Source organism: Chrysemys picta, chromosome 2 (genome assembly GCF_011386835.1).
Source record: "Chrysemys picta bellii isolate R12L10 chromosome 2, ASM1138683v2, whole genome shotgun sequence".
NCBI classification, from domain to species: Eukaryota; Metazoa; Chordata; order Testudines; family Emydidae; genus Chrysemys; species Chrysemys picta.
In genome coordinates, this window is record NC_088792.1 from 241,805,067 (window position 1) to 241,830,274 (window position 25,208).

A 25,208-nucleotide genomic window follows, 5' to 3' on the forward strand; every position below is an offset into this window, starting at 1 on the left:
GTATAAAATACACAGGGTAAAGAGGTGAGGTTCCAGATACCTCCTTAATTAGTTTTAAAAGCCTAGTATGATAGTCAGATCCCCATTTATTCCCATCCCTTCTCCTGTAATAATCTCTGTATATAAGTATTACTCTAGTTTTGCACTGATGTCCATAGGCTAATTAAAAAGGGTTTTACAAAACTATGTAGAAAGTGTATATTATACAGTAGTTAACCAAGGAAACATTTTGTGTGTGTGTGTGTGTGTGTAACATTTTATAAGAATAGATATTTATTGTCCCTTAACTTAGATAATTATTGTCCCATAACTATGTAACACTGACAGACCCTGGTTATCAGTGGGTGGGATCGAACCTGGGATGTCTGTAGCTGAATGCATGAGCCTCTATTGGATGAGCTGAAAGCCATATGCCTCTTAGCTAATCTGTAGAGCAGACTCATTAATCTCTCTCTCTCTAAGTGGTTTCGGTGCCGCTAGGTGGAACAAAATACCACACCCAGAAGGTGTCTGGGTTACATACTTCCCCTAGCTGAGGAAGTACATCCTGAGCTTCAGAGATTTCCCAGTTGAAATCCCCAAAAAGCCCCCACTTGTAACACTGATAGATGTTGGTCGTCGGCATCGAATCTGGGACCTTTGTAGCTGAATGCATGAACCTTTACTGCCTGAGCTAAAAGCCATATGGCTCTTAGCTAAGGCGGTAGAGCAGACTCATTAATCTCCCTATCTCTCTCTAAGTGGTTTTAGTGCCACTAGATGGGATAGAGCACCACACCCAGAAGGTGTGTGAGTTACAACTATTTGACAGATTTCTATATAGAGTCAATTGTTTCTAATAAACCATATCTAAATGCTGTCAATCGATCTATAGGGTAACCTGGAAAAAAAGTGATCACTCTTGTGTTGCAGCTTTGCATTACTGATCTACTGTTCAAAATAGTGTTCCCTATCCCAGTGTATAGAGGACTCAAACCTCATTTCCTAAAACGCCGTCTAAAGTCCAAAGTTGCCCACACTTGCTCCTGTTCGGGCAAAGTGGTGGTGGAATAAGCAAAGCTTGTCACAGAAATTTCTGAAACCCACCTGACCTTATCTATCAGTTATACTGCATCTAAAACTAACCCATTAATTTGACTCTTACAGCATCGTTGACTTTCTCCAATACTTATTACTGCTAATCCCACTGTTGTTCTCTGTTGTTTAATACCTGGTGATTTTTTTTTATCTTCATAAGCATATAAGTGTCTATTTTGTAAAGGTGAATTAATACTGAATTATATTTTTAATTTTGTGTTGTAGGTATTACTGACATAAGGGTATTCAAGATACAGTTGGGGTGAGTTAATATTTTTATAGGACCAACTTCAGTTGGTGAGAGAGACAAGACAGACTTGTCTCTCTCACCAAAAGAAGTTGGTCAATAAAAGATATTACCTCACTCACATTGTTCTTGTAATATCCTGGGACCAACACAACTGCCACACTGACATGAGGGTAATAATCGTATTTAGGGATATGCCGGATATGAAAGTTTTATAATAAAGATGCCAAATATTGTATATTCAGATACATTTAAATTACTACTTATTTATATTATGATAGCATCAAAAATGTGCAAAAGCATATCCAAATATATTGGAAGACTAAGTCCCTGTTCCAAAAAATCACAATTTAAGTTGAAATGGATAATTTATTCAGCCTTCAGAGTGAGAGAACCTACAGAAGATTATTCATCCATGTAGTTTTCATTATATCTTGGTGCATAATAGATTTTGTTATTCTTTTTGCCCATACGATACATGTCTAGAATAACACTGAGGTTGTTTTATAACTTTTCAGTACATTGAACGAAAGAAAAGTATGACAGCAGAAAGCATCTGATAAATTAAATTTGACATGTTTTTTATCTATATAAAATGGATTCTGAACAGCTGGTAATTGTGAATATTTTAGCAGTCATTTTTGATGTGGAATATTGCTTCTGTGCTCAACACTAATGAGATGTGAGTTGTACTTCATCAAATTGACAGTTACTTTTTTTTGATGAGCACGTGATACATTTTTTCAGAGCTCCTTAATGGATACACTTACCTGTAAAGACAAGAACAATTTCGTAGTTTCACTACCTAACAATAACAAGGGCTTTGCATCCAGAAACTGAGCACAGAAGAAAGAGAGTAAACAAAGAAACAAACTGAAAACACATATTCAACATTAACAATAATAGTAACTTTGAACAGATATGTATAATTGGAGCATAAAAAGCCCTCCAAAATTTTTTTGAAAAGCACCTATGCACTTATTCAAAATAACTTAGAAAGAAAAGCCCTCAGTGTTCACCTTTGCTTAATGACTGAGACTTATTATAAAACTTGTTTGTGACATTATTTATTTTATAATTTTCTTATCTTTTTTGTTATTGAAAAATTGGGCCCTGATCATGAATAAGACTAACTGTAGGCTCGTGAGTACTCTCGTTGGCTCAAAATGACTACTCCAGGGAAGCTGCACAAGTGGTTGGGGCATTTGATTGCAATTTCCCCTTGCACATTTTTTTCTATTGTCCAAAGTTTCACCTACACTATAAATGTGATGCATTGAGTATGAGGTTGTCTGGTAGTTCATAGGCCTTGAGGTGCCTGTACACATCTTTGACCCTTTGAAACTTGAAGTTGTTGTCAGAGGCATATGAGCAGGAGCACGCAGTTGACCTCCAAGAAGCCTGCTTTATGAACCTTCTGCAGGGGCAGCAGACATGAGACCCCCAAGAGCAGAGAAACCCTAGTGTGGCTGTGTCTGCACTAGCCAGGAATTGCTACTAAAGGGAAGGTGTATGAACTTTCCCCTCCCAGCAGTCTGAAACTGGAAAGGTTTCAGGGGGTTAGTACAAGGGCTAGCCAAAAAACAGTAATGCCATTTTGCAGAAAAACTGAGGTTTTGAAATGTTCCTTTCTGATGCAGAAACAAAATCAGATCTATAATTGATTTTTTGAGGGAGAAAAAAATACATAATTTTTTCAGATCCTCAATAATGCAGATAAATAAGCGCTATTCTCACTAGTCTATAGGATCTGTTATTTTATCTCACTTTAGCAAGCAATTATATTATTCAAACCTGATAGTAATATCTCCATATGAAAAGTAGTGTTTGTCCTCACTCATTTTTTTCAAGAACAATAAAATGCAGGGTTGTCTTATAACCAAACAGCAGAAATTTTAAAATAAAATACAGGATAGTGGTTGGATAATAAGAGAGTTCAAGAACCCAACTGTAAGATGAAAATAGCTCCTTATTTTCTACTTGCAAATTTTTGTCTCAAACTTTTTGAAAATCTAGATTGCCTTAATGGGAGTGGAGCATAATTTTAGTTGACTCGAGGGAGAGACTTTGCCCTGTTCTAAATGTCTGTGCAAGTGGGGGGTGGAGGGTGTGTGAGGTGGTTAGGAACAGGGCCACTACACAACACACAGGCACCTTTCAATATGTCCTAAATTAATCAGCACAATTAGAGCCAAGGCAAGTTACAATGCCACCGCCTGAGGCCCTGACTTAAGTCCATCATTGTTGTCCAATATGGATTGACTCTACGACTTTTACAAGTATAGATGAATGCAAGTAATTGTTTCTCTATGCCTCAAACTAAGGCCTTGTCTACACTGGCAAGTTTCTTCGCAGTAAAGCAGCTTTCTGCGCTGTAACTCCCTTGGTGTACACACTGCCAAGCCACCATGTGCGCGGAAACTCCTCAGTTGCAGCGTTGCAAAAAAACCACCTCGAGGAGAGTCATAAGCCTTACAGCGCAGAGGCCCCGATCCTGTATTGGCAGTGTAAACACATTACAGCGCAGAAAGCAATCAATTGGCCTCCGGAAGTGTCCCATAATCTCTCAACTGGCCACTCTGCTCATTGTTTTGAACTCGGCTGGTTACCCAGAAGGCATGTGCCCCTCTCCTTTCAAAGCTCCGTTTCTGACAGCCCTTGTGTGCTGTGCTGATCTGCTCTACTCAGGGACACAATGCAAACCATTAATGTGGAATGCTCGTGCTGTTGAACACAGAAGTGTGTGTGTGTGTGTGTGTGTGTGTGTGTGTGTGAGAGAGAGAGAGAGAGAGAGAGAGAGAGAGAGAGAAAGAGCTGGGGAGGGAGGCAGGGGTTGCTGCTGAGGTTTCCCCCTTCCCTGCCTCAGGACTGGTTGCTTCCTGCTGCTGTCTGGACTTACAAGACAGCATGATGACATTCTCTCTGTACCCCAAAACACACTGTCTCTCTGTCCCCCTCCACACACACACACACACACCCTCCTCACGCACTCTGCCGTCCCCCACTTCAGTTGAAAAGCAGCTGGCCGTGTAGTAGGATGCCCATGGAACAATGGGATTGGGAAACCTGCATCGTGTGACACTATGCCTGTCCCCTGAGGCATTGCAAACCCTTCCCAAAGCACCCTGGGGCCAGTTGCACAGTGGGATTGCTACCACAATACATTGCTCTCTTTGCCACTGCAACAGCTACTAATGTGGATGCACTTCACCATCACAAGGAGCATAGTGTGGATACACAACAGCGGTTTAATTCCAGCACTTTAATAAAAGTTGTATAACTTGTTGCACAGAAACTTGCCAGTGTAGACATGCCCTATGACACAGGAGATTCCTGAATATCAGTCTCAGAAAGGTTAATTAGGCAAAAGGTAAAGCCTTTTATTTAATTAGAAGAGGCAGTACAAATTTGGACTATAAGTGTTTGATACTACTGATAGCTGATTTAGAACAGTCAGCATCAATGTGTTCCTAAAACAACTCTCAGAAGGCTTTGGTGAGTTAAAATAAGATTGGAAATTTGCTTATAAAATTGTTTAAAATCTGACATTTTAATCTCTCATTTTATAATAAAACAATCTTTCCATTTGGGAACCTGCGGTTGATGCTAAGTTGATGCTAATTAATAAATTAGAGACTGTACAAAGGAAAGCTGTTAGACTTGCTATAAATAGACATTCTGAAATTGAACCTATTAAAACAATTATGATGGACTTGAACTCGTTTCCCCAGAGCTTATGTAGACAGATCAGTAAGTTCAAATTTCTTTCTTTCTTATAATAACTTAATTGGAATTGATAAACTAAATATATTACTGAACCATCATGCTTCTGAAACAGTGTCAGACTAAAAAAAAATTACTGTACAATTGTTTTACTGATGGCTTACTGAATTCTTTTCTTTATCTAAACTATTAAATGGAATACATTAACATCTAATTGTGCTAATTATTTTCATAATTTAGGGTGAAATTCATAAAGGAACCAGTTTAGCAAGGAATGTAAGCACATTCATAACTTTAAGCCTTTGTTTAGTCCCCTTGACTTCAGTGGGATTATTCACCTGTTTAAAGTTAAACACATACTTATGTGCTTTGCTGGACTGGCATCTTAGGTTTCTGTGGCTGTGGAAGGGCCACTGTGCAGCTGAACAGTTCTACTGTGCGGGTGGAGGTGAGCAGTTATGAAGTGGACATGCAGGGGAAAATCAAATCCCTTGAGAGCTAAGGAAGTTCCTTGCCCGTACACCAGTGTGAGAGCAAGGTACAATCTGGCCCCTTGTGAATAACTGTGATGCATTGTGTTTTCACCCTCCTATGAAACCTGAATAACATAGGTTTATTAACATGTTTTAAATAATTTAAAAATTGTGCTTTCCTGAAGAGTGCCTGCTACTCATGCAGGGAATGGGTGCATGCTGTCTCCAGTCTCGCTCAAAGAAAAGGCATCTAATCCAATCCACCTAACACTCATACCCCTACAGAAGTCTTGCCTACATCTCCATGTCTAAATCAAAGCCAACAACTCACTGGAAGTAGCATGTGAACTGGTGGGAAGGAGGCCACCAAAAGCATCATGTCCTTTCTGAAAGACGCGTCTGTTCTGTAGTGTTTGGTCTAAATAAAATCCCAGCAGGTTTCTGAGAGCATTTCATGTCCAAAGCAGACTGGTTGAACAGAGCTCATGTCCACCCAGAGAAACGGTCCTGTCAAACAGATATTTAGGGGACAGACATTCAGTCGCTTTGATAAACAATTACAGACAAAGTACAACAGCAGCTGAATAAGTAGTGCAGTCAATTCCCAGGCACTGGATGTGTTCAGAAGTAGCAGAGCCAGGAGGTCTATTTCTCCCCTGCCTTCTTCTGGAAGGCACTGAAGGAGTGCAAATCTCTCCCGCTGACCTTCCAAAATGTGGGGCAAAGGTGGGATTCAGAGAATCAACTGGTGGGGGAGAACAGCAATGTAGTTGTCCCCAACAAATGTGGGTCTTAGATTAAAGAATTTTGGGGTCCTGTGCATTATGGAAGTTGGGCTTCCCCCCCATCCTTAAAGTGCTCCTGCCTCAAACATAGCCCACCACGCATATAACCCAGCAATCTTCCACCAGCCCCTACTTATCCTAATAGCCACACACACAACCCAGAAATCCTGACGTACATCTTGCTCACTGCAGCCCCAGCACCATAGCCCCCAACATCCTGGTCCCCAACTTCACTGCCCACCAACATCCCATGACATGCTGGACCCAAACATCCTCCACTCACCCTCAACATTCCCCAGTATCCCCATACCCATCGACATCTTGCTCCCAGGATCTTCCTGGCCACTCACCAGCTCCCCCTCTCAGCTCAGTGCCACACAAGGTCACAGCATTGGTCTGTCTTGTTTTGTTTTGCAGTGATCAGGGGCCACCCCTGAGATGGGGACCCTGTGCAAATGTACCGAGTGTACGTTGGTTAATCCAAGCCTGTTTTTGGAAGTAGGGCATACTTCTGAGTAAGGGCCTCAGCAGGATTCAGAATGTACAGGCATGCTGATTGAGAGGGATGTGTGTATATGCATGCCCTGAAGATATTCCTGATTTGCCACAGTTGGATTAATTAATTCAAATAATCTGCTACTAAATTTTATAATCAAATTGTCAACCCCAGTTGTTCAAAAATCTTGAGGTTGCCCCCAACAAATCATAATATTGGCTTAAAAATCATGAGATTTCGGGGGTGGGGAGGTATTTTTGTCTTCTGGTTTCTGAGTCTTTAAGGTGCATCCATGATTTCAAGCTTTTCTCTGCATCCACAAAGGCTAGAAACTTACTTAAAAAAACAATTTGCTGACCATAAGAGCTGGGGTTTTAAGAAAAACACCAAATATCATGAGCGTCCCAATAAAATTACGAGAGTTGCCAACACTACATAATTCAGGAATAGTTTTATTTTATAACATTGGCGTACAGCCCACGATGCTTAAGTGTTTTGTCTTTGGCTTCATCACTCTTCTTAACTTTGCAACTGTGCTGTACCATCACATTTAACTGCTGACAAACAAGGAAGTTATGATGATAAACCCACTGATTTCACTTCAACTAGCAAAACAAAGAAACAATTAATATTCTAAGGAAAGGTCAAAATTAGTTAGAGAGAAATATTTCCAAAGAGTGTATTACAAACTGTATGAATTAAAAGAAGACTGACTGCCTAAAACAAACTGATAGGGCTTTTGACCAGATACCTGGATGGGCCACACTAATAATGACACACTCCGGGCAGACTGCAAGTAATAGGTCAGATAATCCCCAAAACTGCTGGTTTATTCTATAATTATATTTACCAAGCCAATAACAAAGAGTTTCTGTACTACCACACTAGTGAACAAGAAGCCAAACACTGTCTCCTATGGGCTCTTGGCTCCCATCTAGACAACCAAGTCTAATATAGTGAGAGGTTACTGAAAACCTGATTCACTGTATGTGAGGTTTCAGAGTAGCAGCCGTGTTAGTCTGTATCCGCAAAAAGAACAGGAGTACTTGTGGCACCTTAGAGACTAACAAATTTATTAGAGCATATGCTCTTTTTACTGTATGTGAGGTTCACCAATCCCAAAAGACAGGACACTTATCCCCAGGTCAATATGAATCTCAGGTCTTACCCAAATATCATGCTGTCAGCCAATCCTTAATAACTAAATCTAAAATTTATTGTTAAAAGGATCAAAAGTATGTTAAATTAATTTTATGTATACAGAGAAGATTTCTTCTGCTTCCTTGCATACAGTCATAACATTTCATATTTAATTAAGGGCTTTATCAGTATGTGGGTCTCTTTAAAATTAATCTCTTCTTAGGGGTATTTTGCTGTATGGATAGGACAGGGGTTCTGTTTCCCTACATGTATTGTTTATAACTATGTTCAGTTTCTGTAATTGGCTAGCTTTTTTACAAACATAAATCAGTGACATTTGAAGCCACTTATGTATATTGAAAGATGTGGTATTTCAAAGTACATAAAAGACAAACTTTCTTAATTTGCTTAGTGTACATCATAGAAAATGTGAACCGTTTTGTTGGGAAATGGTATCAGTTCTTGAAAGAGACTGTGTGAACCCAGTCCTGCCAGGTAGATAGCTGTAGGTACTTGGCATCTTGCAGAACCAAGCTCCACATGAACACACAATATAATTCCCAGATATGTTACTTAAGGTCCCTCATTCAGTGTTAAATCACCCTTTTATCTTACCTCCTCCTGTGTTTCTTAAAGTTTAAAGAGAGAATCAGATCAAATCTCAGAGCCATACATACAGAAAAATAATAATAAAAACTGTAAACCAAACAATACACTCTATATTATATGTTCTGTTCTCTTCATGTGCAGAAGTGAAAGACGAATCCCAGAGTTTGACAGAAATAATAATTTGAGATGTTTATATTTTATCAAGGAACCTCTTCATATCTCATCAAAGAAATCAGCAATGGCATTCCCATTCTAGAATGTACTAAATCTGAAATTTACGGGTCCAAGAAAGTACAGTGATTATACCAATAAATAAATAAACAAAACAAAAAAGAGTCAGTAATGTTAATAGAATCAGTAAGTATTCTAAATGTGGAGCTACTAATCCTTAAACAGCTATAGGAAGGTCGGAATCACAATCTGCCATGTCCTTATATGTAGGTTGCTTGCTCCAACCCAGCCATCATTCTGCTGATGTACTCCCCAAAAATATTATGCCAGCATATTTTTCTTATATTTTTTCAGGGACAAATTTTGGACATCAGTTCAGTTTTAGGTTTGATTGGATATTTTCCAAATGGGGTCATGTGTTGAGAGGGTAGCTAGAACTGAAAAACAGTTCCTTTATTTTCCCATTTACCATTTTTATATCAGTTATTGAAAAATGAAAATTCTCTATGTTGTTTTTACCTCCAGTTTCTTGAATTAATTCCTGCTTGTTTTCTCTATGGAAAAGTGGATTCTTGTCAGGGTTTTCCTACCAGATGGTCTATTGCTAGTGCACTGTACTGCTATCCAAGAGACCCGTTTTTGTGGCAAGCATAAAATGCATTTCTTAGACACAGAAAAACTATCTACTTTCTAATTGCAATATTTTCACCATTCATTAGCTTAAAAAACACATCCCTTAAAAACTCTTTACTGGTTAACAGAGCCATGATTATAATACTGTGAGCATGAGTGCATGAGGTTTATATTTTAGACTTTTGTCTTTAATTATAGAATTCTCTTTTCTTCAGAATTTTCTGAGGAATATGATATGTGATTATGCTGTTATAGGCTTCTAATTTTATCCCCATCTCCATCACACTCTACTCACCACTACCTCTTATGCCTCCAAATTATTCATTTGTGAGACTAGCTGGCCTAATTTTGGATCCATGCAAGCAATTGTTGCTTGTGTGAGAACAGATTTTTTACTAAGGTCCTCCAGGAATAACACTGTGATGTGTGTTAGACAAAAAAATCTTACAATGACAGATGAACCTTTGGCTTGACTTTCAGTGGGTAAAGTTGCTGGCCTTGGAGCTTTTGGAGTATTGTCTCTTAACTGCAAAAATATATGCTGATGCCATTTATTTTTCTTCTTTTTCCATAGTAAAACTTCAAAATGTCATGATCCTGACCTCATGCAGTTTAAATCATAAAAGTAATTAAAGAGGAGGTGTGGTTCAGTGTATTTTGTTCCTTGGGTTATACCAGCACTTCCATCACCCCAACTTTTAAAAGAAAAATGGCTTTTTCCACATAGCAGAATAAAGTATGTTAAGGCTTGGCAGGTTGTAAATTTCAAACAGGACAGGAATATGCTCTATTTCCCCAGCTTACCAGGCACCCTCCTGTTTCTGCCAATTTATGTGAGTCTTAATGAGGACAAAGATGAAAAACATGTAGAAGGAACGCTGGAAGGAATATTCAGAAGCATATTCATGTGTCAGGATTGGTCTCCATGTTAAAAACAATGTTCATAACCAGAAATACTTGAAAAATCTTCAGTGTGCCATAACAGAACACTAGAATTCGGAGGATGATAGTCAAAATTGTATAGGGTTGGTGTTGTGGGTGTAAAACTGTGGCTTTTCTAATAGGAGTGGAACACTTTTAGGATTGTATGGCTAAAGCAAAGACATACACATGCTTATCATTTCTGAAGCACATTTTTTTGGTTAACCATATGTTCCAATTTCTATTAACATACCAGTACATGCCCTATGCAAACATTTTAAAGTAACATTTTAAATTTTGTGATAGGTTTATATTCAAATATGCACTTGCATGTGTAACACGTCGTGTATTCATTACATTTGGAACATCCACATCCTAAAGCTGTAAAGAGAAATTCCAAACTTTAATTGCAAACCTAGTGCTTTGACTACCCACAGAAGAACCATTTTATTCCTTGTGCATAATTACTTTGCACTAAGGAGATATGATTAAGGGCCTGATCCAAAGTCCATTGTAGTAAATTGAAAACTCCCATTGTCTTTGGTGTGCTTCAGATAAGGTCAGCCATAGCATACTTTATGGAAGATGATTGAAGAATGATGTGAATTGGGCACACAGTTAGTCCACACTGAAGTTTCCTAGTTTTGTTTACACCAGCATTCTTCTCTACTCCCCACCACTCCTTCACCCACTTGTTCGTTTCATTCACCTGTTATGTCCAAGTCTTCTTTTTTTAGACTATCAGCTTTTGGAGGCAGGGAATGGTACTTACTATATGTTTGTGCATTATCTAGCACAATGCTGTCCCGACCTGATTAAAGCCTCTAGGTGCTACTGCAATATAAATAATCATAAGAATTAGTGGTAACTGTGCTTGAAAAATGCCATTACCCCTTTTTGACCTGAGCAGCTAGTCAAAGTTTGAAGTGCATGGGATGTTCTAGTTGGGAGTAGAAATTGATGATGATCTGGTATCTTCTTTAATGCAATCTTGTGACCCAGGCTTCTCCAGGGTCACATTGGGCTTACAGGCTTTTCTGCTTGCCTCTGAGTCTGTCTCTATGCTACCAACGCACGTAATAATACTCAGTAAACGTCCCTCTGCCCAACCAGGTCTAAAACTCCTGGGTGGGTTTGCATGATCCTTTTGTCTTAGATTGGGTGGTGATTAACTTATCCTTAAAGTTATATTAATGGGAAGGTGCCTTCAAGCCCATCAACCTCACTGTGGTTTTAACTTGGCCCACAACAAGGTTTCACTCAGCACGCAACAAGATAGAGGTAAATTTACTTATGAAATAAGTGTCTGAAAAAGTATAAATACAGTTATAGTGCTACTTTATAGATCCTCTTTGAAGAAGATTCAGTGAAAGCTTGCCTGGGTATAGATAACTGTTTTGGGAGTGGGGGGGGGGTGAAGACTATATGCTCCCCTCCCGCAAAATAGGGATTGCATTAATAACTAAAGGAAATACTGTGTTTGGAACAGAAGCTCATTTATCTCACTTTATTAAGAGTGGACAAATTTAATTATGGTACAAAACTACTCCTTGAAATGATATTGAACAGCTGTTTTATTTTTTAACTCTGCTCCCGCTTCCCAAGCAAAGAAGTTGTCTGTGTTCCTGCTTTGTGATTGATGTGGGTGTTTTCTTTGAACTGATAGCTAATAACCTTGAGCTCCTCTATGAAAACAATTCAGCGAGCCACTTACAGGGACACTCAGGTTTAATACATTAGAGTAAATTCTTCAACTGAATTCTGCAGGAAACTGGAGATTATTTGTCATGGAGATCTGAACAGAATTTTATCTTTAATAGTCTCAATCCTGCTTCCATTGAAATTAATGGGAGCAGGAGCAGAGCCTGTGTCTTTTCATGCACATATGTCCCTGGTAGGTTCTGTGTCAATAAAATTAGTATAGGCTTCATCATTATTAGTAATATCATTCTAGTTTAAGGAAGCCAAATGAGAGTAAATGGTGAAGAATAAGGTGGAAATTGGATATTTGTGTTCATGAATGTTATCTCACAGCTTTCTTATAGGAGGAACATTTTGGTACCAGGTATAATGAGGGTGATGTCTTGGTTTGTATTTGCATCATCATCCCTGGATGTATGCTAAACTATTCAAGTGCTGATTCATTAAAGCTGTCATTACAAGTTATAACCACTTCTGGTGGCAGGAGAGTGAAGAGGGATAACATAGCACAGGGAAGACTGATAACATCATAGGGTGCCAAACAATTAATTGATAAGTCAGTGATGTATCTAAGATAGTTGTGGAGATTGTGACAAAATTTCAGGCATAATAAAGTAAATAAGAGAGAAGTTCAGGATCAAGATGTGGCCAAAATTCTGGACCACACAGGGAAACGGGGAGTCTGAGTTAAGGGAGGAGTAATAAACGATTCCATGTTCAGTGAAACTTCTCTTTTGTCTTTGAAATATTTAACTGAAGGGAGGTGAGGCAAAGCTATAAATTTACTTGATCAGTTGAACCAGGAAGAGTAGATACATGGATCCTTAAACATTTCTGAAAGGTACTTATATACGAATATTATTTGCATAAAATGTTGATGTTTAAGACCATAGGTTGCTGAAGTTCAAGTTAAAGGACCAAATTAATACCTGGCATAAGCAAGGTCTTGGCTGAAGGGATGAAATCCTGGCCCTATTTAAATCAATGGGGTTTTGCCATCGACTTCACTTAGGCCAGGATTTCACCCAAGATGTCAAGTAAGAAGTCAGTAGAAAAGAATAGAGGGCGAAGGAATTGGTCTTAAGGAACTCCAAAGAGGAGAGGTTTTAGCATAGAAAATCAATCACCAGTGGCTAAAATAAGGGGGAGCATAAGAGAACATAATAGGAGGATGGGAGATGTATGTGGATGGGGTGCTGGATGGCTGAGGAGTGATAAAGGTATTGCAAAACTTTGTTGAGTGGGGAGGGCAAGGATGAATGTAAAAACAATTATTTGTGTTCCCACTTCTATCCTTAGCAAGGGAAGGGCTTGGAAAGACAAGAAGGGGGACAGGGAATTGGAAGGAATTGTAGCAGTCCTAGTGGCCTAGGACTAGAGAATAAGAAAACAGGGGTTGAGCTGAGGAAAGAAAAAAGTGTAGAAAAGGATAAGGAAAGAAAAGGAGCAAAGCAGCCTGGGGAAAGGTTTGAGGTGTGAGAGTTCAGGAGGTTTAAAAATGGTTGTGAAAGGGAATTGAACAAGGAGGGGAACTGAAGGATGAAAAAGGAGTAGGAGCAGATAGTGTCAAAATGATGAAGAATAGAGGAGTCTGAGGAGCAGTGAGACAAGACATTTTGAGACACTTGCATTCAGGCAATTTGTAGGTCAGATAGGGGGTAACTTATTTGGGTCTGTGTTTGTTTTCATGTCTTGTACAATGCCATTGCTTAACAAATATATAATAATTAATAAAATGGAGTTACTGCTCTTGGGGGTATGAGACTTCAGAATAAGGTGGCAGAATAGAGGAACAGAAAGAGAAGAGAACATACATGGAGGGGGGGATTACAAGTGTAAAGAGTAAATTAAACAAAGTCTCTAGGGGAACAAAGATGGCAGGCATAAAACATAGTTGGTGGAGGTTAGAAAGCAGTGGGATAGCAGTTAAATATACACACAAAACTGACCAAGATTTTCAAGATTCTGGGTGGCTCAATTTTTCGAGCCCAACATGAAATACTTTCAAGGAGTCTTAATTGGAAAAAGTGCTGAGCACATTTTAGTTAAGGTATCTCAAGTTGGGCACCCAAAAATTGAGGCACTCAATATCACATGTCATCTTTGACAATTTTGTCCTTTAATGTTCCTCCATACAAACTGTTAGTGGAATTCAGGTAAATGAGATGTTAAAGGTCTTCCTGGCAATAAATTATATGATTTGAGCTTCTATCATGATTGAACCAGATGGAATTCTTCCTTCACTCTTGCATCTAAGTCTAAATATAAGACATGGGATAAAAATCTAATAGAACGCTGAGACATGTTTTACACTTACATAACCTTGGATCAAATAGTAGCAAGAGAATTCCTACAAAAACCCTTCAGAAGCTACAATAAATCGTTTTGCTTGGTGACACATCAGGTGTACTAGTTTCTCGTACTAGTACCAACAATATCATTCTTGGTCACAGATCAATCACATGATGGACACTTTTCTGCAAGACAAGCAAGATGGCATTATGCTGTAGCATGTTCCTTAAATAATAGGTTCTCCTATGATACTGTCATGTAACAAAAGTGAATAAATTGAGAAAATAATACATTGAAAAAATATGTACTAAGGTACTATCATCACTGAACAGGGCTGAATGATTGAGGGTGGAATGTGTGTCTCATTGGAGTCTATGGTATAGTGGAGCATTAAACAAGTTACCCCACTGGCTAATTTTTTGACACAAAAGCAAAAGTTGTTTTCAAAATAATATGATTAAACTGGGTATAGTATATGTTAACTAGATGTACAGACATAGCAATTCCATGTCCCAGGTGTTTTTGAGGGAGACATACTCCCTGAGCAACAGCGAAAAGAACTGTAATGTGTTTGGAGTGCAGTTGAGGCACACAGGTTATGCGCAAGAGATGGGGACAAGTGTGTGTTTGACAACTGTGTGACAGTTGCTCTAAAAGTGTTACTCTTTCTCTGTATATTTCATTGCTGTTTTTGCTGTCTTGTCAATGTTTGTTCAAAAGATAGGAAATCTGTGCATGTTGTAAATACAAAGAGGCTGAGGAAGGATATCCTTAGGCTGTGTCCAGTCATTTCTCCCTCAACAGGGAATTAATGCACTCCAGAAGTCCTTTCCCTGCATGACAGCTTGGCAGTTAGGACATTAAATATTAGCTATGATTTTTTGCTACAGGGACATTAGTTGAAAATAAGAAAATAGAACTGTGTAAAGAGTAAAACTCTATATTTGAAAAACTGTTACCTGTAAATAATGTTGGTATTTTAAATTGGGCCTTTACATAAGCTTTATCTCCCATTGCACAGGACAATAAAAACAGTTCCTGAGACCTCTAGTCTGGTTACAGTTATGCTAGAGACCGGTCATGTGAGGAGTGTTGAAGAAACACAGAGTCACAATCCTCCTTCTCTCCCCCTCCCCGCAACCTGGAGATGTTCAGTACCAGGCAGAATCTGGAATGAATTTGCTTATTAGCATTTCTGCAGTGAAACTTGTAGCACTGTAGAAGTTATAATGGATACGGTAATGTAAACATAGCCCTTGTAGTGGGGTGTAAAGTCTCTAGTTTACACAAAACTCGATGGGATGCCAAGGCTATATTTTTTTCAGTGCCCTTTCTCTTTAAGGTTTGAGACTCTGATGGAATGTTAAAAGAGCACAGCCCTGGTGAGCAGAGTGTGGCCATATCCAAGTTTGGTGTTCCTGGAAGGTGCCTCGCCAGTTGGTTTTTGTAAGTAGTGTGTGTGTTTCTTGCCAACATGTCAATGAAATGCTCCAGTTGGAAGCAGCATGCTAGTGTGGGAGTGTATCAAACCCCATTTAATAAGTGCCCAGATACAACGTTGATAGGTGCATTTAGAGTTCTCATTTACACTACAATGAGAGGTTTTGTGTAGATGGGAGGTGAGGCCAATCCTAACATGGATCTTCCAGAAGATATAGTATTGCCAACTTTTGTGATTTTTTTTGTCATAAATCTTACAGTATTTAGTGTTTTTCTCTTAAAGCCCCATCTTTTTGAGGCATGTTATTTTATGAGGAACTTGGCTTTTGTTTAAAAAAACCCTCTGGTTTCAGAGTAAAGCTTGAAAGGGGATGAGGGTGCACCCTAAAGGCTCAAAACCCCAGCATTTATTTTGTTTAAATCCTATGGTTTTTAAGCCAGTATTATCATGTTGAGGGTATCAGTGCATGATTGATGATGGGGTTGGCAATATTGAGGAAATTTGGCTCAATTCTGAATCCCTTTGTGCTGCTTTAGTGATGCAAGTGATCTAACTATTATTGCTGACTGATTTAAACAGCCAGAGGATGGAGCCGGCTCTGTGCCACCCCTCTCCCAGCCCCTGGTGTAGGGGCATGTCAGGAATGGCCCGAGTGGAAGCGGACACATGGTTGGAGCATAACAACTGACAGTTGATCGTTTTTGGAGGCCATTGCAACAGAGGCATAATTTAGAGCAGCCTCAGGGTCAGGACTTTGGCAGCCACATTACTGCTGCCTATCTCCCAGGATTGGGCAGCCATTAGTAGCTCTTTTGTGGCTTTATTGCACTCACCAAGAATGGCTATCTCAGAGTACTGGGCCCTCGGTACTGAAAGGCTGACCCTTAAAGCTGGGGATTCTCTTCCTTGTTAGAATCTCAGGACATGTAGTATTGGGACTGCCCTGTCTGAGCCTCCCTCCCCCAATCCTCCCTATTTAAGAGAACAGGGAAGCCCTGCAAACTGGGGTCAGCCCCTTATTTCTATCTCTGTAGTCCTTTTTATCATCCCACACCCCATTCTTGGTGCTTCTAACATGGTACAGTAATGAAATGATGCTGTGTGTATGTATTATCTTCTTTCCACTGCTAAACCTAGTCAACAAGCATACCTTTTGTTTCTGCTTTGGGTGAACAGAAATTAAAATGTCCCCCTAAAGTGCCAGAGACAAGCAGGTCTAGCATGTCAAACGTGAAACATTCCTCCCCGCCCCCCCCCCTTCTTTAAAATTTTCCTTGGTTTGCTTAACTTTGCTTAATTATGGCGGTAACTGAGGTTAATTTAAATGAACTACATCACCCTATCAATTAGTAAACAAGAAAGTCAATTAAACCAATTAAAATTTATTGGAAATTGGCTACTGCCATCTGGAAACTTCCATTGTCAGAATTTACAGCTGGAGTGACCTTTACATTTTGAGCTAGCAGGACTCTTCTGAGATTTCTCTAAGAAATGTTCAGTATTTGCAAAGCTTGTTTAATAAATGTACCACCATAGAGATTTAGAAACATATACAATGCATTTCCATGTCAGTAAAGATAAACAAGTGAACAGATGGAGACATGCAGCTTCTGATTATGGTATATAATGTATCAGGTGTATGTAGTGAAATCAAATACGCAGTGATTCTTATTTTTCTTTTATTTCTTACGTACAATATTCAGTCTCTTGATGTGATGGGCCTTAGAATCACAACAACGGTGACCTTGCTCTATAAAACTTTAAACGGCATAGTTCCTATTTATATGTGAGACTGCCTTTTTCCCTGAGATTTGTTAGAGAAATTGAGACCAGATGGGATGCTTAAGTAACGAGTTCCTAGATTTAAACATCAATGGGCATATCCCATTCTGCAGCTGGTGTAAATTTGTCATAGTTTAATTGATTTCATTAGAGCTATAACAATTTACACTGGCTGAGAATAGGCATCTTAAGAGGTGCAGGCAGTACTCTCTCATTGGAGAGGCTTAGGCTCAGAATTCGCTTCCTCAGCCAGCCTCCTCCCATTGCTGGGCTATGTTCGACTTCTAGACTTCATGCTTAAAGATGATAAATTCAGACAACTTTGCTTTTTCATTAAATTATAAGTCACCTAGTCATTGGTGAATCACTATAGAAGGCTATGAGCAGGCAGCAGTGTTGAGAAAGAGAGGGAATCTTGCAGAGAAATGAGGAAAATGTCCCAGGGGCAAAGAGAGAAAGATTTTGTGTGTATTCACATTGTATAAGTAACTGAAGTCTGTAGAGTGTAAACATCTACATGTAAGTGCAAAGGAAACAAATCAGTTTTCTCCTTGCAGTTTTGTTCTCTCCTTTTCTGTGTGTACAGAAGTGATGGTAGGTAATAGTTTAATCTAGTGCCAGTGCATTAAAACTCTTAGCTGCCATGGTAATTGCAATGGTATGGTTTGGTTTAGTGCCTTTGCACACTTAGCTGCTGCCATTGAGAGAGCTTGCCTTAGTCCATGTATCAGTCTATCTCAGTTACTACTAGAGTGCCAGTCACCTCATAATATCTATTTTCCAGGCCAGCTTTTCAACAAATCCTTCAACCTAATTGAACCATTTTGATTAATATGAAGAAGTGTATTTTTGAAAAAGTAAACACAGTGGGTCATGTCTCTGGCTGAGTAAGGACCAAACAGCATGGGTCCTGTGGGAAAGAGATGGAGGGGATTGCAGAAATGGCATCACCTTTGCACTCCCTTGATACTGGACTGGTACTGTGCTGCTCCAGCCCTTGGTTAGAGAAGCTTCCACATCCAGATTCTGCTGTCGGTGATGCACAAAGCGGTCCTACCACATCTGAGGATATGGCCCTGTGTATTCACAGATGTATTTTCTCCTTACAGTATATTTCCAGTGACATTCTGTTGTTCCATGATTGGTCATTTCTCTAACATGGGCTCTTGTAGTTTGGTTTCCTGCTCTGTTGTTTGTTGTGAATGTATTACCATAGATTAGCATTGCTTAGATTAGTAAACCTATTTTTTTCATATTTAAATCACTGTTACATAGCTAAACACTTAAGGGCATTCTTCCCTTTACTGAGATACTGTACATAAATTTTTACAAAACTACACTGAACAAAATCCTGACCCACAAACTCAGCCTGAGTTCTAAAGCCATTCTGCGCTTCATTTCTGAGGAACTGTGTTGGACCTGAGTGTCTTGATGGCCATCCAGACTGGATGCATATGGTACTTGAAGTACAGTGGGAACAGATGGGGTGGAGGTTACCACCTTGATGCCCCTAACTGGGGGTCTCACAAACAGACAGAGCTCTATCAAGGAAACACGGAGGAGGCCAAATGGTCCACTATACTGGAGACACAGCAGTTGGCTGAACAGGTGTCCAATGGGCCATAAAACACCACGACCATCAGCCTCTCAAGAACAGTTGCGGGTAGACACAGCTGAGCATCTGCGATGTATCCTTACCCCTTCCTGTGCTCCAGGGAGCTATCTACACTAAGGAGAAAGAAAACCTAGGGATCAGAGGTCTCAACTTTGAGTCTTCTCCTAACTAACAGCTGTTTTCCTTTTTAGAGGAGGAGACTCATTTATGAGCTCCCTGATTCCCAGCCCATCTGTCTCCCTAGTGTAGGTACCTCCATGGGGGCAATTACAGACAGCAGCCCCTGCCATGCGAGGCCAAGAGGCAGAATGGCCGGGATCTGCGGAGGAAGGGTGGAGTGAGAGTAGAGTTAATTCATGGTTTAACTGTGTTAAAGCTGGTATTTTTAGTGACGTAGGACTCCAGAAAACTTATGCTTTATTTACCATAAGGATTGGATGAGAGGCAGCTAATGATGCTCACATTGAACAGTGAGGATAAAATATAAATTTTGAATAGGTGCCTCACTCACTGAGCACTTTCCAACCTGTTCACAGAATACAGGAGAAGTCCCAGGAGAATTATAAAAATAGTACGTGAATAAAGGCTGAATTCATATACACAGAGGGTATGGTTAAGGTGTTGTGGGTAACACTAACATTACCATTTCCACACTCTTCAGTGTTGCACCCAGCTTTAACATTGTTCTATTGTAAAATTTTGCATGCAGAATGATATATGGGGGAGGGGAGGAGAGAGCTGTTTTGGCTTTATGAGTCAGCTCACAAGAGAACTTACCATTTCCATTATTTTTACTAATTTTCTCAAGAGATATTTTCTTCTGAGGTGAGGATTTTCCCTCGAGATAAGTGGTAGATAAGAGGTGCTTGAATTCTCGTAAGAAGTTGTTGAAAACAAACTCTGCTACAGAATTTCCATAATCTAATGCTACTTTCTTGCAGGCACCTTCTGCATCAGCATAAAAAACTAGGCATTCTATTAAACTTACATCCTTGTGAACCCAATATAGTGGACAAATGAAGTGTTAGTTGTCCTCTTTTGGAAAGATTTCTGCATAAATTTAAAAGTGTCCTGTACTGAAGGGAAGTGTGAACCCATTTATTCTGATTATAATAAAATAAAATACTGGTCTGGAATGTGGATCAGAAGCTTATAAATTCTTAATGGAGTTAACTCTGCCTGGAGATTACCTCATTCCTCTTAGTCAGACGCTGCAGAATGTATGTGAGTTTATAATCACAGTTGGGTTTCTGTTCGCTTATGAAGTTAACCTAATTGCCTTGTATGATATTTCTGCAGTATAGAACATGTATGTAGTAATATGTAACTACATATGTGACCTCCTCTCTCACGTATTTACATATATGATTTGAAGTGACTTAGATGCGCCTCTGCATTGCAATTACCAGGATCCTCAGTCAGGGAGCTGCAAAATATTGGATGCTGAGACAGACATTAAGACCTGTCATGTGGATATTAATAGGGTGAATTAAGTGTCAGCCTTAATTTTGACAACTTGCATTTAGTTCTTTGTGTCCTTGTGCATGTCCCTACCTATCATCAGTCTGAACTCCTTCGTGTGTTTTTTTTAATTACTTAGAGATTTTGTAGCAACACATGAATGTTTGTGATAGTGCATAGCAAGCAGCATTCTGAGCACACTTACACTGGTAACTCCACTGACTTACTGGAGTTGCTCTTCCTTTGAGCTGGTGTTTGTCATCAGAACTGGGCCCCTAATATCTCTCTACTGCGATCCTAAAACAATATGCCATAGGCTGTTACAAACTATATTGTACTTCTTATCCAGCTAGAGATTTTTTTTAACATATAGAATGTTGACCGGCTACAGCATAAAAGTGTTGTGAAGGCCAAGACTATAATAGGGTTAAAAAAATAACTAAATACATTTATGGAGGATGGTCCATCAATGGCTATTAGCCAGGATGGGCAGGGATGGTGCCCTAGCTTCTGTTTGCCAGAAGCTGGGAATGGGCAACAGGGGATGGATCACTTGATGATTACCTGTTCTGTTCATTCCCTCTGGGACACCTGCCATTGGCCACTGTCAGAAGGATACTGGGCTAAATGGACTTTTGGCCTGACCCATTATGACCGTTCTTATGTTCTTCAATATTATTTTGTTATGTTCCAAGTGGAAGATTTTCACAGTGACAGGTCAGTGCAATAGACAAAGTTTGCTGCACATTGGTTTTCTCAGTTCCAATAAGTAGATCCTGAAGCTGTGGTTCATGTTGAAATGCCAGAAGAGCTTCAGTGGTGCATTGTTCTGCAATAGGTTATTTTCTGCTAGCTTTTGGAAAGTAAGATCAGTATATTGCAGTAGAGACAGGGAGCGCCTTAAAATATTATCCACTGTTCGTAGTTGAATACATAGAGATGTATTTTTGTCAGATGAACCACCAGACTTTATTATAGCTTGGTGTTTCAATATTTTCCTTGCCTCTGGTTAAAAGCAAAAGGCCCAAGTGTGAGCCCAAGATCCACTTATGTAGGGGACTCTCCACATGCAGCTCTTCCCTTCCTCCCAATGCACACATTTCCATCCTGCTTGCAGTGCCCCCGTTCCAGACCACGTAAGGGAAACTCCATGAGGAGGGACGACGCAGACACTGGGCAGCCTAGGCAACCTCATGTTATGTCAAGGTGGGGGAAGCAACTCATCCTTCACCAGTTCCACAGAGAGTACTTAGGAAAGGTAATATGGCCTAAGGAAGAACTTTTTTTTTTGCAGAACCCTCTCCATAGTAGGCATCCTGGGGGCAGTGGAAGCTAGAGTGATTCTTTAATGATGTAGCTCCTTTGGAACTTTGCTGTGGGAAATAGGGGGAGGGAGCCACCAGGGGCTTGGACCAGTAATACCTGCCCCTCCTCTGGAAAGATAGGGAAGAAATTTCATTGGGGGATTCTTCCAATGTTTTTCTCCTCTGTAATTGCTTTGCCATGGGGGTTTTCTATAGGAGAGAGTGAGATACTGTGGTACTGACTACAAGCATATGTGAATTGAGAGAGAGGCAAGGCAAGTCAGAGAATGTAGAGACAGAGTGAGAAAGGCCAAAAGCCGTGTAGAGTTGGACCTAGCGAGGGGAATTAAAAGCAATAGTAAGAGGTTCTACAGCCATATAAATAGGAAGAAAGCAAAGAAGGAAGAAGTAGGACCGCTGAAGATTATAGCCGGAGAGGAGATTAAAGATAATCTAGGCATGGCGCAATATCTCAACGAATATTTTGCATCGGTGTTTAATGAGGCCAATGAAGGTATTAGGGATACTAGCACCATGACAGAGGGGCAAACAGAATGGGGGATTACCATATCCGAGGTAGAAACAAAGCTCGAACGCCTTAATGGGGCTAAGTCGGGAGGACCGGACGATCTTCATCCGAGAATATTGAAGGAATTGGTGCGAGAAATAGCAGGCCCATTAGCGATAATATTTAATGAATCTGTAAACTCGGGGGTGGTTCCGTTAGACTGGAGAATAGCTAATGTGGTTCCTATTTTCAAGAAAGGGAAAAAAAGTGATCCGGGTAACTACAGGCCTGTTAGTTTAACATCTGTAGTGTGCAAGGTGCTGGAGAAAATTCTGAAAGAGAAACTAGTTGAGGACCTTGAGGTTAATGGCAAGTGCGATAAATTACAACATGGTTTTACGAAGGGCAGATCGTGACAAACGAATCTGATCTCCTTCTTCGAGAAAGTAATGGACTTATTAGATAAGGGAAATGCAGTGGACCTAATATACCTGGATTTCAGTAAAGCGTTTGATACTGTACCCCATGAGGAATTATTGGTTAAGCTGGAAAAGATGGGGATCGATATGAAAATCCAGAGGTGGATAAGGAATTGGTTAATGGGCAGAATGCAGCGGGTCGTATTGAAGGGTGAACTGTCAGGTTGGAGGGAGGTTACCAGTGGAGTTCCTCAGGGTTCGGTTTTGGGACCCATTTTATTTAATCTATTTATAACTGACCTTGGAACCGATTGCAGGAATGGACTAATAAAGTTTGCGGATGATACGAAGGTGGGAGGCGTTGCCAATTCGGAGGAGGATAGGGATATTCTGCAGGGAGACTTGAATGAGCTTGTGAATTGGAGTATCAGAAATAGGATGAAATTTAATAGTGAAAAGTGTAAGGTGATGCATTTAGGGATGACTAACAACAATTTTAGTTACAAGCTGGGGACGCATTGGTTAGAAGTAACGGAAGAGGAGAAGGACCTAGGGGTTCTGGTAGACCGGAGGATGACTATGAGTCGACAATGTGACGTGGCGGTGAAAAAAGCAAATGCGGTCTTGGGATGCATTAGGCGAGGTATATCTAGTAGGGATAAGGAGGTGCTGCTTCCGTTATATAAGGCGCTGGTGAGACCTCATTTGGAGTACTGTGTGCAGTTCTGGTCTCCCCTGTTTAAAAAAGATGAACTCAAATTGGAACGAGTGAAGAGAAGGGCCACTAGGATGATCAGAGGAATGGAAAACCTGTCATATGAAAGGAGACTAGAGGAGCTCGGGCTGTTTAGTCTGACAAAATGAAGGCTGAGGGGGGATATGATTGCTCTCTTTAAATATATCAGAGGGATAAATACCAGGGAGGGAGAGGAATTATTCCAGTTTAGTACTAATGTGGACACAAGAATGAATGGATATAAACTGTCAATGGGGAAGTTTAGGCTTGAAATTAGACGAAGGTTTCTGACCGTCAGAGGGGTGAAATATTGGAACGGCCTTCCGAGGGAAACGGTGGGGGCGAGGGACCTGTCTGGTTTTAAGATTAAATTAGATAAGTTTATGGAGAGAATGGTTTAATGGTAAAACATATTAGCTGAGGAATACCGAGCAATAGCAGGTAAATAATATAATGGCTAACAAGGGTCAGGCTGGAGACTCTTGCCTACATGCTCGGGGTATTACTGATCGCCATATTTGGGGTCGGGAAGGAATTTTCCTCCAGGGTAGATTGGCTGAGGCCCTGGAGGTTTTTCGCCTTCCTCCGCAGCATGGGGCAGGGATCGCTAGCAGGAGGGTTCTCTGCCAATTGAAGTCACCTAGACACAGGATTTGGGGACTTCATCAGCAGAGTCAAGGGAAGGGTAGGGACGGTTTTGTGGCCTGCAGCATGCAGGGGGTCAGACCAGATGATCATAATGGTCCCTTCTGACCTTAAAGTCTATGAGTCTATAAGTTTAAAAGTGTGGAAGATAGAAGAATAGCAGTACTTTAGGGGATGTAGGTACAGAGTCACAACTCCATCCAAGTACATGCATTTACAGTCGGATCTATAGTCAAAATAACCTGCTAACAGCAAACATTGCTGTTCTCCATCAACTGTATCAACTCCTGTATTCTCAGAATATTTGGAATAGAGGAGGTGACTTACTGGATCAGATCAGTGGCCCAGCTCATCCAGTATCCCATCTCTAACAGTACCAGCTCCTTCAAAAGAATGAGCAAGAAACCCTGCAGAAGGCAAATATGGAATAAGCAGCCTACAGGGAAGTTTCTTCCTAACACATCCATGAATTTAGCTTAAAATAACATAATATATGGCTCTGCCTCAGTGCTTGGTTATTTTATTATCTATTGTTATTAATCAGCTATATTCCAGTAGCACCTAAAGACTTTAACCATTGTCCTATACACACATGGAGTAAATGACAGTGCCTGCTCCGAAGAGCTTACACTCTAAAAAATAAGACATAACTTGTTGAGTAAACAAAGAGGCGGATGAACAGGGGCACAAGGTAACAAAGATAAGAGGATGCTTGGCTTAGAAAAAAATGTTTGCTGAAATTTTCAAAATCCTCATAGAAATTTTTTTCATTTACCAAAATGTTGGTTTTCAATAGGAAAGCATGACTATTATGATAACAAATAATAAAATTTGAAGAAACACTTTAGTAAAAATATAATGGAAAATGGACTATATTAAACAGAAAGAACTTTGAAATTGTGTGCAAAGTCTTGTTCCTACTTCTCAACCAGTTGTAGGCTGAGGTGAGTTTTTTAAGGAGTGACTTTAAGGAGGCTGGTGGATTGGAGGATTTGGGCTGAGAGTCCCCCCCCCCACACATATTATTAT

The 25,208-nt window shown here is 40.0% G+C and overlaps 1 protein-coding gene across 25 annotated transcripts in view; it reads left to right on the forward strand.

Moving 5' to 3' along the window:
- The window catches only part of RALYL (RALY RNA binding protein like), a 598,747-nt gene that overhangs the window by 118,169 nt on the left and 455,370 nt on the right, over positions 1 to 25,208 (forward strand). For 6 of the 25 annotated variants that reach the window (XM_065585824.1, XM_065585832.1, XM_065585821.1 and 3 more), the window contains one exon: positions 15,611 to 15,714. The exons of the other annotated variants lie outside the window; for them this stretch is intronic. The gene's annotated coding sequence lies outside the window, so the exon portion shown is untranslated. The remainder of the gene's footprint in view (positions 1 to 15,610; positions 15,715 to 25,208) is intronic. 25 annotated transcript variants of the gene reach the window in all.